General features: G+C 37.3%; 1 protein-coding gene and 1 long non-coding RNA gene across 22 annotated transcripts in view; both read right to left on the bottom strand.

The window, feature by feature from the left end:
* Window positions 1-14,635, bottom strand: part of ROBO2 (roundabout guidance receptor 2) — a 1,029,224-nt gene that overhangs the window by 635,424 nt on the left and 379,165 nt on the right. The window lies entirely within an intron of this gene.
* LOC140685241 (uncharacterized) overlaps window positions 1-14,635 on the bottom strand; it is a 262,181-nt gene that overhangs the window by 30,513 nt on the left and 217,033 nt on the right. The window lies entirely within an intron of this gene.

The raw sequence follows: 14,635 nt of genomic DNA, 5'->3' as shown, positions 1-14,635 counted from the left end.
AATGTATCATGTTATGTATGTTTCTGTTACTTATATTTCAAAATATGTGGGGGCAGGGGAAACTTTTTTGTGTAAATAATATTGTGTATTTATTCCAACTCATTTTATACATTGATACAATACCTTATTGCAGAGCTTAAGGCAAATTTCCAAGAATGGCTCATTAAATAAAAATCTGATAGCAAAAAAACCTAGTCATTAAATTGAAATATAAAATATTAATTCTTGTGTCCCAAAGGAAAAAATGGTATAACGAATTGTGAAAAGCAGAACTCGGTGCTGTATACAGATACAAATCAACACAGACCATCTGAATTCTCATAATCATTTTACCCACTTGTGGCATCCAATCTATTGAATCTATTGGTTAGGAGAAAATGCAGTGAGCTCTGCAATTCCGTGAAGAACTGGGAAGAAGTGGCATCTGTGTGAGAAATCCTCATTCCTGTCCCTCCGCTCTGAAATATTACCATATTATTCCAGCCACTAACTAGGAACAACATTCATTTTAGACAAACCTGCTATCCTGACTCTACCTGTGATGCAGAAACAGGCAGAATCATCCCTCTGACGGCTCCTAGTTCTCCAGACTGCCAAAAAAAGCAGACCATGGGACAGCTAGTATGGCTGGTAAGTCAGAAAAAGACAATAAAGAGGAGTTAGAGATCCACTGCACACCCTCATATTTGCCTGCCTAAAAAAGTAAGCCAGCATTAACCCTTTAATCTTTACTAAGCATTTTTGTCTGGTTTCCTAAAAGCAAACAAGTTACGTGTATCTCTACTGCAATTTGAAGGCGCCTCTATGTCTGATTCGGACAAATTTCAGAGAGGAATAAGAATTTCAGGAGATAGCCATTAAAATAAGTAGCGGGTTAGAGGCAGTATCAAAGAAAAGCAAAGAAACTTCAGCCCTCATTTGCAAAAAAAGGGGAATCCCTTTGTTTGTAAAACAAATTTCCACATTCCTCAAAAAAACCCCAAACAAAACCATGACAGATCCATAGGGCAATATTCATAATTCATGTTGAGCTAAGAATACTGAATACTGCCAGTGACCTCTAATACTCATCACTCATGATGAGCAGTCTATGTCTAAAAAAGAAGAAGCATATGTTCAGAGCAGAACATGCTCAACCTTATTCTCCCATTGAAATTCCCTGGAATTTGCATGTGAATGGAAGAGATGATATGCTTTTGGTGAATAGTTTGTATGGTAAATAATAACATGCATTTTATAACACATCTATCTTTGAGGATCCTCAAGGAATTTAAAGCCATCTTGAGACTCAACATACTGCTATACAAAAAAGAAATAGAAATAGTCGTTGACCCACTGATATCCCGTTGTTCTCTCTTAGTTTCTTAATTCCATTTTTCTGTAAAGCATTACTGTTACATTATTTAGTGTCCTTCAGTGTTTTAGTCCTTAAACTTATATAAGGCTCTACTCAGCTTAGTAATAGTAAGTCTGGGCTATAGAAATTAAATATTAAGTCTTTCTGATCTTCTTGAAGACCAGCAGGTCTCTGTGGTATTTGCTGAATTGGGAATTTGTACTAGAAGAATCTGATCAGAGATGGATGTGAGTGAGACCCCAGGTAAATATTGAGTGTGGTGACAGGAAAACCTGATAAAATAAAATCAGAAATAATCAAACAGCTATTTTGAAGCAAAGAGGATGAAGAGTGTTAGGAGCACATGTATATCTGCCAGAGATGGAGGGGAAGTGGTGGTGAATGGTGGTGAATGCAATTAACACACTTGAAAAAAAGGATAATCTGAAAAAAGACATTACTAACTTTCTCAGCTCTGTGTGTGTAAGAATCAAACTGGTTGCAGTAGTATTGGAACAAAACCACAACCACCAACAAAAATCCCTAATGCAAATTTCTAAAAACTGTAAGCCTGAACCTGAGAACCATGTGTTGAAGCATCACTATGAATTTGTAACTTTATTATGAATAGAAGACAAAACAAGAAAATCAGATTACTCTTTTAAAATATATTGAAGTGCAAGGAATTACATGTCATGCATTCTGAGAGACACTCTGGTCGCTTTGGTTACCTCATTTATTCATTCTTGCTAGTTCACAATATCCCCCTTCCTGCTTGGCTATCTGGGGACCTGTTCAGGTTTCACATTGAAGGATCAATTCACACAGCAATGAAATACCACTGCCTCTTGGGGGGAGGATGACATCTGTTAAATAGCACCCCGCAACACTACACAACAGTTTATAGCATCAAATGCAGAACAATTATGAATTTAATTAGAATCAGAGTGGGATTTTAATGAGAAAAAATGCAATTATGCATGATGAAAATATAGGGCTAAGCTCCTTTATTCTCACCCTGAGTTCCCTTTCTGCATAAGTATTTCCAAGGATTTTACTACCAGCAAGGGGGGATGACCTGCCCTATAGCAGTTAAGGACCCAAGCTCTCATTTACCAGAAAAGAACTGTGTTTTCTTTGTGCCACCAGCATGTTACAGAGATTAACAAGCTTCACACAAACACCATCAGCTTGAGCAGATCTTTCAGATTTTTCCCCCTCTGATATTGCATGTACCTATTTATCACATGTTTAGTTGAGTGGGCTGCATCTCATCAGCAAAATGGCACATGGATTTGGATCTAAAATGACAAATGGTGTTGGCCTGGAACCTAACTAATACTCTAAAACAGCCCAGATCTGAGCCAGATCTCTGAGTGCCTGTGACACAGGTCTGCAAGAGGGAGGGGTTTAATGCTTGTACACAAAATAATAACTAGCTGTAGGAGAGGGAAATAAATTAATTTTATTTTCTCCTCTAGTGCTGTAGGTGATTGCCTGCATAACTGCTTGCGAATAACTATGAATCACTGAAATATTATGACAATTGTTTTTAATGTTGACAACATAGAAATAATGGTATTGCCATATTGATAAATATTTTTTTATCTAATTACAAGTTGGCATTAAAATCTAATTGGAAACAGTTTGAACCAAAATATAAGAAGGATTTTTATGTGTAAATGAGAAACTTTTTTTATCAAGCATTGTAAAAGCATATAAAAAGCCTATCTTAATTTAATGGCATAGAAAACCTCTGTCCTACAAGATATTAAGTCTTGGGTAACCTAAGTGTCTTTCCTCCTTCAGAAATGCATCTTCAATGTATTTTATTTATTACAATAAAACTCCCAGTATGAGGAGCAGTAGTAGGAAAATAAAATATATGAAACTTGGATCAACTCTGGGAGTCAATATTTATAAAAAAATGTGTATACATACATATGTATATATAAAAGGGCCAAAGCTAAGTAACAAGGCTAGAAAATTACATTGCACTACCAGTGACCATTTTGTCTCCTTTATGTTTTTTTTGAGGCACACACTTAGAATAACCAGTGTTTCCATAAAGAAAAAAAAAGAAAGGCTGTAAGGCTCTGAAACAGTGTATTGGCACTCACTTCCCAAAGGCTGAAAGGCAACTGCCTAACCATTCCCTCTAGCTGCAGGAATCCTGGCAATTACAAAAGAAGAATGATTATTGCTACTCTTCCCCTTCCTTGGAAAAAGGACAGACCAGCCAAAGCGCAACAATATTTTTAAATTCTATGCCACACTTTCCCCTTATACCCATGATTAAATCTGTAGTACTCAAACACTCCAATGTGACTCTAAAATACCATTTTATGGAAGTGGAAATGGCTAGATGCACTGTAATGCACACTTGGTCAGAGTTGTCATGGATTCCATGTTAAAATTCATACTTGGAAAAAATCATAAACTCTAAAAAAATGAATACAGACAGCTGTTTATCACTGTAATATTTGCCTGTCAGTGAGCAAAAGTGAAATTTGCATAATGATATCCACATCTTTCTATGATGTTAAGATTTTCCATTTTTCTTTCTCAGGTCACAGGAAGATTTGCCTGGAATAATATTTGCTTGTTTTTCTTAAATTTATTTTGGTTATGGTCAAGGGGTAAATTCATTATTATCATCGCCTCATAAAGACCTGTCATGATAGTTCATGTGAAAATATTTTAAAAAAAAAGGACAATAAATAATGTCAACCTTTTAAACTACAGGTTGTTTTGATCCTTGTTGTGATAACAAAAAACATAAACAAATGTAGATTCTCTTTCTACATTTCAACAAACAGTTGTGGAATGATTTCATCATGTTACAGGAATCTGATCACACTTGATAACTCTGGATTTAAGTTCCGTTTTCTATCTAGTATCATATAAAAATAAATACATGTCCAAGCAATCTGATGATAGGATATTTATGTTTTATGAAAAAGGAAATAAAATGTGCAAGACAATCCCTTTTACCTCTTAGGGAAACCTGGACCTTGCAGTGGTGTTGCTGCTTTGCTGGTGTACCTGCCAACCTAAATTTTATTTCCTTCTGATGTTTCCCAAAATAGTATCTCTTAGAGCAAACTGATCTAGCATCCTCTCTTCCACCTAAGAGATATAAAATACTCTTCCTATCTTACAGAAAAGCTAGTAATGCCATGACCCAATCCAGCACAAGCAAAGCTATAATATATCTATTTCTGATGTTGAATAATTCAGACTCTTCCTAGCTGCTATGGTTTTGCTTGCACATAAAGATACAAATAAATTCTTACTGAATTAATAAATTTTTTTGTTGATCATTGAATGTGACATGGCAAAAAGAGATACAGAAATCTAAATGCTCGTTTTCTGAAGGGGAATACAATACATTCTAAAGAATTTAGAACCAAGTAGCTTCTGGGAAAAGTTGAATTAATGTTAGACCAGTCTGGCAACCTGCAGACATTAATTGCCTGTGTTCACTTATCCACATGGCTTCAATTTTTGTTCTGTCAATGTGTAAGCTGGGATGGATAGAATAAGACCATTCACCTCACTCAAAACACTCCTTACTTTATATAATGTGAGCAAGAAAAAGATTACCTTTTTTTTTATTATTCAGTAAAATTTCTCCTAGGCCCATCCATGTTGTTCTTTCAAATTTCTAGAAGATGCCCTGCGTAATTTCCTCTTCCTTCCCAAGAGGGCCAGGAGCAGCACCATCACAATGCCCTTACCAAAATGTCACCTGCTGAGATTTCCAGGACGATTTTACAGAAGCAGTAAATCAGAGAGCAGTTCTGTCTGATGAACCTCAGGTGCATACAAGCTTTCAGGCCTTCAAGGTTCATTCATCACTGGTTTCAAAAGATCCTTGCCTGGAGAGAGCACAGGCAGGGCAGCCAGCTTTAAAACCAAGGGAGAGCAAGGGAGAATTATCTGTAATACTGACAAAATACTCCTTGGGACATGCTAGGGAAGCAACCAGTACATAATGACGGTGAGTTAAGGTGAGTTAAGGTGAAGAAAAGAATGAGTAAAATGTCTTTAGAGCAGAAAACAACTACAGCAATTCCAAACGTGCAAAGCACTCCTTTGGGTGATAAGGAAAAAAGTGATAAAAGAAACTGTATGCTGTATGTTGGCAAGCTCCCTAAAGTCACTAGCTCCTGAACATTAAATTACTATGCTTATTCTTAGTGCCAGATAGCACTCATCTGAAAAGAAAGGCTAAGGAAAAACAAAAGGAAAGAATTTTGGCACTAGGACACTCTCCAAATGTGAGAATTGCAGCTAAGAAAATGAAGCACTTGGATTAAGTTTTTTCATTAAGGCCTCTGTTGTTGCATTTGAATGTGAAGTGAAATCAAAGTCAGAAGATTTGTTATGGGTCAGCAAGAAGGAAGGAAAGGAGGTGGGAGTGGGGCTTTGTGCCAAGAGCATTTTTAAATGCCTGATCCTCTTTCTAAGAACAAGGGTTATTAACAAAAGGCAAAGAGAGGCATGGCTTAAACAACATAACGATGTTAGAGGAAATCTTACAAACACAGATAATTATATACTTGATTTAGTTCTCAAAGCTGCAATTTTAGTAGTTTTATTATTCTAAAGTACAATACATCATCAGATACTTTCCACAGTACAGTCATTTAATGTCTCCAAATTACAGTCGGCAAGCCAGGACTGGGGCTTTGGTCTAAGTAACAGAGTGGTAACTGCAGGAAATGTTGTGATGGATGTCAAGTCTTACAAGGTTCACTTTGCTGAACTAGAGTGCACTAAGAGAGATGTTGTTACAGTTCTAAAAGTTTAATCTGTCCACCTCCTACTGTTTGGATCTGAACAACCTTTTGAATTTTATGATAATAATAGGATTGGGTTTTTTTCTCCCTTTGCTTTCCCTCCCTTTCTCTTCCCTTTTTTTTTTTTCTTTAACAAAACCCGGGTACCAGCTGAATGGCAGGTTATTGTCTTAGAAATTGAGTTGGCCAAAGATTCAATAAGAACCTGGTGGAATGCTTTAATCAGCTGAGCTTGGGTTTCCAGTTACAGAGGAGGTAATATTTCTAGTTGTTCTTATAGATAGGTGTCCTTTATTAGGAATTTCTCACTATGTCATGCTAGTCTTAAAGTTAATATTTGGCTGCAGGCTGAATCAAGCCCACATTTCAGTCTCTCTAAATAATGCACAATCCATGTATTGTCAACCCTAAAGTGTCACAATGTCTGCCAGAGACAAAGGTTAACTTGACAGAGAGCAAGTTGCCTTTAAAGAGGGCCAAGGACAGAGGCAGGAGCTACTGCACGCTCATCTAGGATGCAACAAGACCTTCAGAGAAAAGGTAATGAACCAACAAGATTTCACTCACACAAAAAAATCTCTCACACAGAAATAATAAATGAAAGCAAACACATAAATAGAAATCTTCTCTCAAAAATATACATGGCTTCTGATGACAAGAACAATGTAGGAAGGAGGAGTTTGCTCTTGTCAGAAGCAGGAGACTGCAATATCTGATAAAGAGATTTCTGCAAACCCACCAGGCTCTAAGTATGTTTCCCTTCTTCCTCTTTCATAAAAATTGTCCACAATTTTAAAAGGTTTCTAGCTCAAATGCAGAAACAGAATTGTTCCACATCCACTCCAAAACCCCCACCAAATTGTTGCATCCAGCATAGTGGCAGTTAAACAAAGATGTTGAATGAGAAACCTGGAAAGGGAAGATGAAGAAAACTGCCCTGGAAATATAAATAATCCCAGCTCTTATATACTAAGTAGAGGCAAACAGCTTGAGTTCCTTCTGCTCACTGCAGTAGGAATGTCACACCAAGCACTAATGACTGCTCTACACTACAACAGAATGTCTCTGGGATGTGGCATTTCAAGTGTCAGCTATAGCCCTGCAGTCATTCAGGCTTTGCCCTCAAAATATAAAATTGCTGGTACAAGTACTGTATTTTTAACGTTCCCTGTGAAGAAAAATGAAAGGCAACTATTTACATCCGTGACTTTTCACCTGTTAATAACCCATCATATAATTTGCTTTCTCATCATTGGCTGGTGCTGAAGGCACTAGGAGCTTGTGGATGAGATCATGCTGGAGCAGGCACACTGCAAAAGGGCCACAGGCTGTGGAGGAGCCATCCAAGTCTGCAGGGAGAATGAGAAATGAAGAGTGGGCAGAGAAAAATCACTTCCCACTGCCTGGACTGCTTGTAGGCTCAGTGGAGGGGCTGAGAGCAGCCTCTCTCTAAGCAAGGTTGTGAAGTAACGAAGCAGATACTAGAAAGGAAGAAGGAAAGGAGTCTAGAGTGAAGTGATGCTGTAAATGTGGGAGGAAAGGTGTTTCAATGGTTGTCTCCTTTGTTTCCCAGTACTGGAATAGGCAATAAAATATTTATGCTAACTGGCAAAAACAATTATGTCAAATTCCCCAACTCAAATCAGTTTTGGCTGCTGGAGTACCTTGTAGGTGATTTCTTAGTCTCTATTTTGACCCATGAATTTTCCTGCTCCCATTCCTCCTATTTTCTCCCATGCCCCTCTGGAAAGCACAGTGAGTGACTGGTTGCATGGGTGCTTATCACTACCTGAGGCAAATCCACCCTGGATATCAGCCGTGGACCTGTGCTGTGATCCAAAATATCAGCTGGCTGGCTGATAAATGAGTTCAAATACTTCCATCACTCTGGCAAGGAGGCACCTGAATTGCTCCAGCAACTTGCTCTTACAGGAGGAGAAAACAGTAACATATTTAAGAGTACGGGAAGTTTTCACAAGTAAATTTTTGCTGTATTAATTCAGCATTCAGTACCGTTTATTTCAACAATCCTCTTATACATCTCAAAATCAAAATTCCAGTTAACTTGTTTTATCCTTTTGCTGTCATTGCAAGAGATTTTGTTTGAATAATGTGGTTTTTTCACTCCAGTCAAGCATTTTGTTTGGTTTTATCCCGCTGAAAAGCTAAACTCCTGTGTTTCTGACAATTATCTGGCTGTTAAAATAACTGCTGCAGATTGAGCAGTGCAAGACTGCAAAGTGAAATTTAAGCAGAGATAAACAGGAAGACCAGAAGTAAGCAAGGTTCAAACATAGCCACCTTCAAAAGCTAGTAAACATGGGGGGAAAAAATGTGCCTGTGACTTCAAACCGAGCTTGAAAGCCAATACATTTTAGAAAGGAGAACGTTAGAAGGAAAGAGCCTTGGGTAAGTGTGACCTGAACAAAGCAGTCAAAGTAATAACAACTCATTTTAGTTTTGGGAGTGGGTATCACTGATGGCTCTTTCAGATTCTTTGCCAGAGTCTACAAACTCCCAAAGGAGGCAATCTCCTGGCAAAAAGAATCTTCAGCTCTTCCTCTTGTGTTGCTAGGTGGAAACTCTGGGAAAACATATTCATTCTTTTTTTAAAAGCAGTACTTTTTTTCAGCAAAAACAAGAGAAATGACAACAGCCATTTTCAGAATATCTTCCATTTTCTGACAGATAAGATTTCCAGAAAAATATTATGATTATTTAAATGTTTTCTGGAATTTCTGAACTCATGACAGACAACAAACTTATTCACCAGTCACACTGAAATATTGACGTATTGAATTTCCAGTCTTTTGATTTTAGCACATGATCACACTGTAATGGCTCTAGAAAATAAATTTTTTTACATTCTTATTTGGTGTTCAGCTCTTATGACACTAAATAACTTTAGCAGGTACAGTTTGTTCACATCAAATGGAGCCAGTTTCACTGGAATTGTGGGCACCAGTAATTCAATAAAAATAAGTCATACTTCTTTATCAACCCAACCCCCCCATGCTCAGAAAAAAGGAGTTAAGTAATGATGACCCAGTAGAGGCCTGTAGGGTGCTTGAAATGCCCTTTATTTTGAATCAGCATTTTGTGTTCCATTGAATGATGGAAGCATTTGTCTCAACCAAACTACATCCCACAAACCAAGCCTTTTATTTGCTATTATTTTTTAATTTGAGGAAGCGGAGACATAAATACCTATCCCACAACATTCAGCCTGCTATGCTCCACAAAGCATAACACAATGAAAATTTCAAGAATGAAAGAAAAAGGGCAATTACAGAGCAATTACAATGCACTGCTAGAGTAGAATTTCCAAATTTTCAGAGGGCTGTGTGGGAAGCTTCGTTTAAAACCAGTTCAACACTGTCCAAGTTCACAAGATGTAAATTAAATTTTTTTTGCAGCTTCAGCACTGTTAAGTGTTTGTCATAACATATTTGGGTGACACCTGAATTGTTCAGCCGAAAAGAAAAAAATCTACGCCCCAACACATACCATGGACTGTGAGGACTAAAAGCTCAATCTGCTTGACAGAGCAGAGAGAAAAAAAATCATCAAAAGATCTCAGATTACAGTGTACCAAATTTTATACATTAAAAAACTGCATTTGAACTCTAGTACTAATCATGTCTACTTTTATTTAACTTGAAATCCTGTAGGCAGTGGAAGCAGAGGTATGTGAAGTTTTAAAATCTGCTCAAAGATTGTCTGATGGGGAAGCAACACTCAAAAAACCAAGGAATTTTAAATTAAATTATGCAACTGTAATTTAACTGAACTGAGCTATAAAACCTTAATTTTTGCATAAAACTTTCATGTTACTAAGTTCTGTGTTTTCTATTTTCAAGGATAACATCTTCTAAAAATATATGAACTTAGAGCAAAAATCATACTTTGAAAAATTTCCTCTTTATTTTATTCAAAAGTGAAAGGACATTCTAATGAGATTCCACAGATATCTGTCCTGGATGCAGATTTATGCTCTACTTTCCATTACAATTGAGAGATTTCTGGGTACCCCTAGGTCACAAGCACTCTGGAAAACTGAAATCAGTATGGTGCGATTCAACAACAGCAAACGCATGAAGTGCTATTCTTAGGAAAAACATTGTTAAATGCACAAATACAAAAGGACTAAAATAGGAACAGGAAGCATTCTTGCAGAAAAAAGTCTGGACAAATGGCAGATCCATTAGGAACCCTCAATGGAATGTTTGGGGAAGTGAAGGAAACAGTTCTTCTGTTAGGTCATATTGATAGGAGTGGTTTGGGTAACAGGCTGAGGTGGTGGTTCCATTGGTGAGAACTCAGCAAGAGAACCATGTGAGTTTCTAGCATTCCCTCAGGAAATCTTGAGAAAGTCAGTCCAGAGAACAGCAATAAGAATGATAAATTGTTTAGAAAACATAATGCACAAAAAGGACGAAAGATTGAGGTTGCTTAGTCTAGGAAACAGTATATTTAGAGGAAAAGCAAAACAGTTCTGAAACAACTAAAATTATTTTCCATATGGACAAGGAGAAAATTAGAAAGCAATTGACTTGATCTTCACATAGGTAAGAGACCTCACTCTTTAGCTGTAAGAGACAACTATGTCCAGAAAAAGGTTGTTGAGAAAAGGTTTTGAGAATCTTTGAAGGGTTTAGGACCAAAAGTCAATGTCCATATCAAGATACAAGATACCAGCATTGCCATTGACTGGCCTCCTTGCTGATAGATATTGCTGAACTCTCAATATCTAGCATTGCTTTCCCTTAATTCTCTAATGAATAGCTGTATTTTTTGCACTAGTCTACCTCATGTTCTTTGTTGAGAAGGTGAAAAGCACGATCTGATTACCAAGAATAGGTATTCCTGAGTTCTGGCTTCCAAGTCTGCTTTGAGTTTGGAGAGGATGGAGATGCTGTTCCAGAATCCAGCCCTGAGCTTTGTCACCCAGCACAAAGGAAAAGCTATTCCACTCTCCCATTACAGCTGCAAGCAAGACCCAAATTCAGCCCTCTCAACACTAAGTAATTGGCTGTGAATTCAGATGAGGAAGTGGCTTGCTCACAAGGGTCTGATTCTGGAAATACCACCTTCCTGCTTCTCCAGATTTTTTTTTTTTTTAATTTCAAGGTTTTTGGTTTTTTTTTTTTCTGGGGGGAATTTATAAAAAACCACTGAATTATGTAAAGGTCTCCTGGAACTGCTTAACTACAAATCATAAAACCCAAAATAGGGAAAAAAAAAAAAAAGGGCGAAACCCCCCTCCAATAAAATACAAAGCATGTGTTGGGATTCAGATGTGATTTTCTTTCTCTATAAACATAAAAATGTGCATGCACAAATCATAGGTAAATTGCTGTTAATAATGAAATGCTCTGCAAAAGTACAATGGTTCCAGCAAATGTCAGAACACATCTGCTCTAATTAAAAATTAACCGTATCATTAAGGTTATATTACTAGTTAATTTCTGAAAATGTGTAATTATTAGAGAGTTATCCCTCCAGCTTCCAGGGAAGAATTAGAAATATTGCACTTCTGCATATAAATCTTCCTCTGCCTTTAAAACACTTTAAAGTTTTAAAAGGCATATATTTTAGGGTATTTGGGAGATACAAGGGCATTGATTATTACACTATAAAGTTAATAAACTTTGTTTCATAGCAGATTTTACCCACTCCTTGGAAATGCCTTGAAACAGATTCTTTTTTCTCCCACTTTCTATGGGAGCTGAGACTAAGGGAAAGATGCCACTTGTGACAGCAGCAAATCTGGCCCAGAGCCCTTCTCGAGAGGAGCCTTGTCTTTGGCATCACGCTTTGCACATTGTGTGTCAGCTCTGGCACCAGCTCCGTGTGATAAGCAACTTTTAAGTGAGAAATTATTAAACCAGCCAGACTAACCTGAATTTAGCCTTGCTACCTGACCTTAGATGCTTTCAGATTTAAGTTACATGAGATTTCAGGTTGTTATAACTGCCTGTAGTTTCACTAGAGTGATTCTCAAATCTGCAAGGGCCAAAGCCAGAAGCATTAGAGGTAAGAACTTATGGGTGGGTGTCTGTGAGCTCTACTGTCTGAGTTCCCATAAACATTCCTCTAATAGCTCTCCAACCCACAACATGGGTTTTTTTTTACCTAAAGGTTTCCATATCAGTAGATGCAATATGATCATTGTATAGAGTCAGAGCAGCCTTAATCTAAGTCAATCACAGCCTTTTGCAGCCAGCTAGGTATTTTAATAAAATTTTACTTGGCTATCTGTACAAATACATTCAAGCAGTTAATTGCCTAATTTAATGCACAGAGTAAACAGACATCACTTGCAACTGACAGCACCAGGTGGACTGAATATTTCTCATTCAAACCAGACACAGAGCATGAAACTGAAATACAGAAATCACCATAAGAGCAGAGATAGTGCAGAGGAAAAATGTATCTTAATTATGGGGTGTCCACTTTCTGTAACAGATTATGCTCCTAATTCACCCCATCTTAATCAAACTGCCAATTTATTTGGGAAATAAACCAGCAGCTGCTGAGCAGGGCTCTGCTTATCAGGCATACAGGTGTCTTTGTTTGCATGTCAGAGTTATCCCGTGGCTCACTCTGGTGTCAGGGTTTGCACTGGAGGAATATAAAAAATCCTCATTGTCCAGAAAGAAAATATCCTGTCTGCTGTCAAGAATGACTGCAGCCTCAGGTCAAAGGAAGAGAGACTGTTTTAAGCAGCATCCAATCCAGTTCTGCTGCTGGTACTGTCCTGGCTGGGATGTTGCATTTTGAGGTACAGTGGAAGAAGAAAATCAGGTCCTATGGTTGGGTGTGAAGGAGAAGGTAACAGCCCCTTCTAAGCATCACCAAAATGTGCAGGGAGACTGAGATATGTGTGGCAATATGGGGGACCAGTAAAATTGCAACCACAAGGAAACCATGGGTAAGGATAACCGGGATAACCCTTCTCTAAGCAAAGAGCAGTAACTATTTACTATAAAGGCAGTAGAAACAGATACTACCTGGAAACTGAGATAAACCACCATGACCTGAAAGATTTTTAAAGACTCAGAACACAACTTACTCCAAACCACAGAAATAGCTCAGCAAATGTTTAAATTCAAGGATGGCAATTGGACTACTGCCATGAATCTCATACATCTGTTAGAGAGGGGAAAAAAAGAAGTGTTGGTTAACTTGAAATAAGGAGCCTAGATTTACATGAGCTCACCTAGAAAACAAGATTACCTCAAGATTAGAGATTTAAACAGGTCATCCTCTGAGACACATTTGGAAAATAAACTTTCATTTGGTCTTGTTAAAAGTGAACAGCATATTTTGCCAGAGTTCCTATGAAGATGTTTTGGTTTAGGATACATTAAACACGGCTTAATGAAATCTGCTCTTCTTTATTTGTCCTTGTGAGATTTTGAAAAATTCAGTTAGCGTTCTTTATAGCAAATGAAATTATAAGTACTTGCAGAACAAAAAAAATCAATTTATTTTCAAAAATAATTACAATAAAATAAAAAGTTCTTAGTAAAAAATCAATGACCAAATATTGCTTGAAGTATTGCAAGAAGCTAAATTAATAGATTTTTAAGGCATAAAATTAAAGCTTCATGATCTGAGAGTCATTCATATGTTTGACAGACTTTTCTAATTTAATGGAGATAAATATGAGTTTAGAGAAAAAGTCTTTTATATTTCAAGTTAATCATCAATAAACCTCTGTTAGAAGTTACTCTGGTGCTTGGGTCAGCCTTTTCAGAACTTAACAGAGCAGTCAGCTGGAGGAAGTGAGATGCATGGGCACTTTCTAGACAATGTGGAGTACAAAACACAGGTGACATAAGGAGTGAATTAAAAAGCTTTACTAAAGACCCCTTGGAGGACATAGCTTCCCCACATGGCATAAGCTGAGCATGTAAATGGGGATAACAAACAGAACTGTGCTGGGAGAGCAGTGCCCATGAAGTAACATGCTTCTAAAAGTGCAAAAACGAAGCAGATGATTTCAAAAGAAAAGTGAAGGGAACATAAAGGGAAAAGGGCAGGGCAACAATTTGAATGGATTTGTCAACTATTTTGGAGATGGACAGAGAAAAAATATCAAAACAACTTGAGCTGTACAAAAATTGATTGGTATTGATTTGATATCCTGGAAAAATGTAAACTTTTATCTAGATGAGGACTTCTGCTCTAAAATAAGAATATTTAAGTTTGTACAGGAGAATAGAGAATGAGGTCAGCTTGGCATGTTCAGTAGCAATCTGTCTCGTAGGCAGACACTGCAGTTTGGAGAAAGCTATTCTGAACCTACTTTAGTTTAAAACACAACTTTAATCCCCTTGTTTCTAAGACAAGACCCAAACTATCTTATTTCACTTCTAATCCAAACTCCAGAGCTGTTCAGCCACTATAAAGAGTGTTGGAAATAGGCTAATATGTATTCAGGTTTTCCTGCCTACCTGCCAATGTGGTTATAAAACATTCACATGCG

This window comes from Taeniopygia guttata, chromosome 1, assembly GCF_048771995.1.
Source record: "Taeniopygia guttata chromosome 1, bTaeGut7.mat, whole genome shotgun sequence".
Taxonomy (NCBI): Eukaryota; Metazoa; Chordata; class Aves; order Passeriformes; family Estrildidae; genus Taeniopygia; species Taeniopygia guttata.
This window is presented reverse-complemented; position numbering and strand designations above follow the sequence as displayed.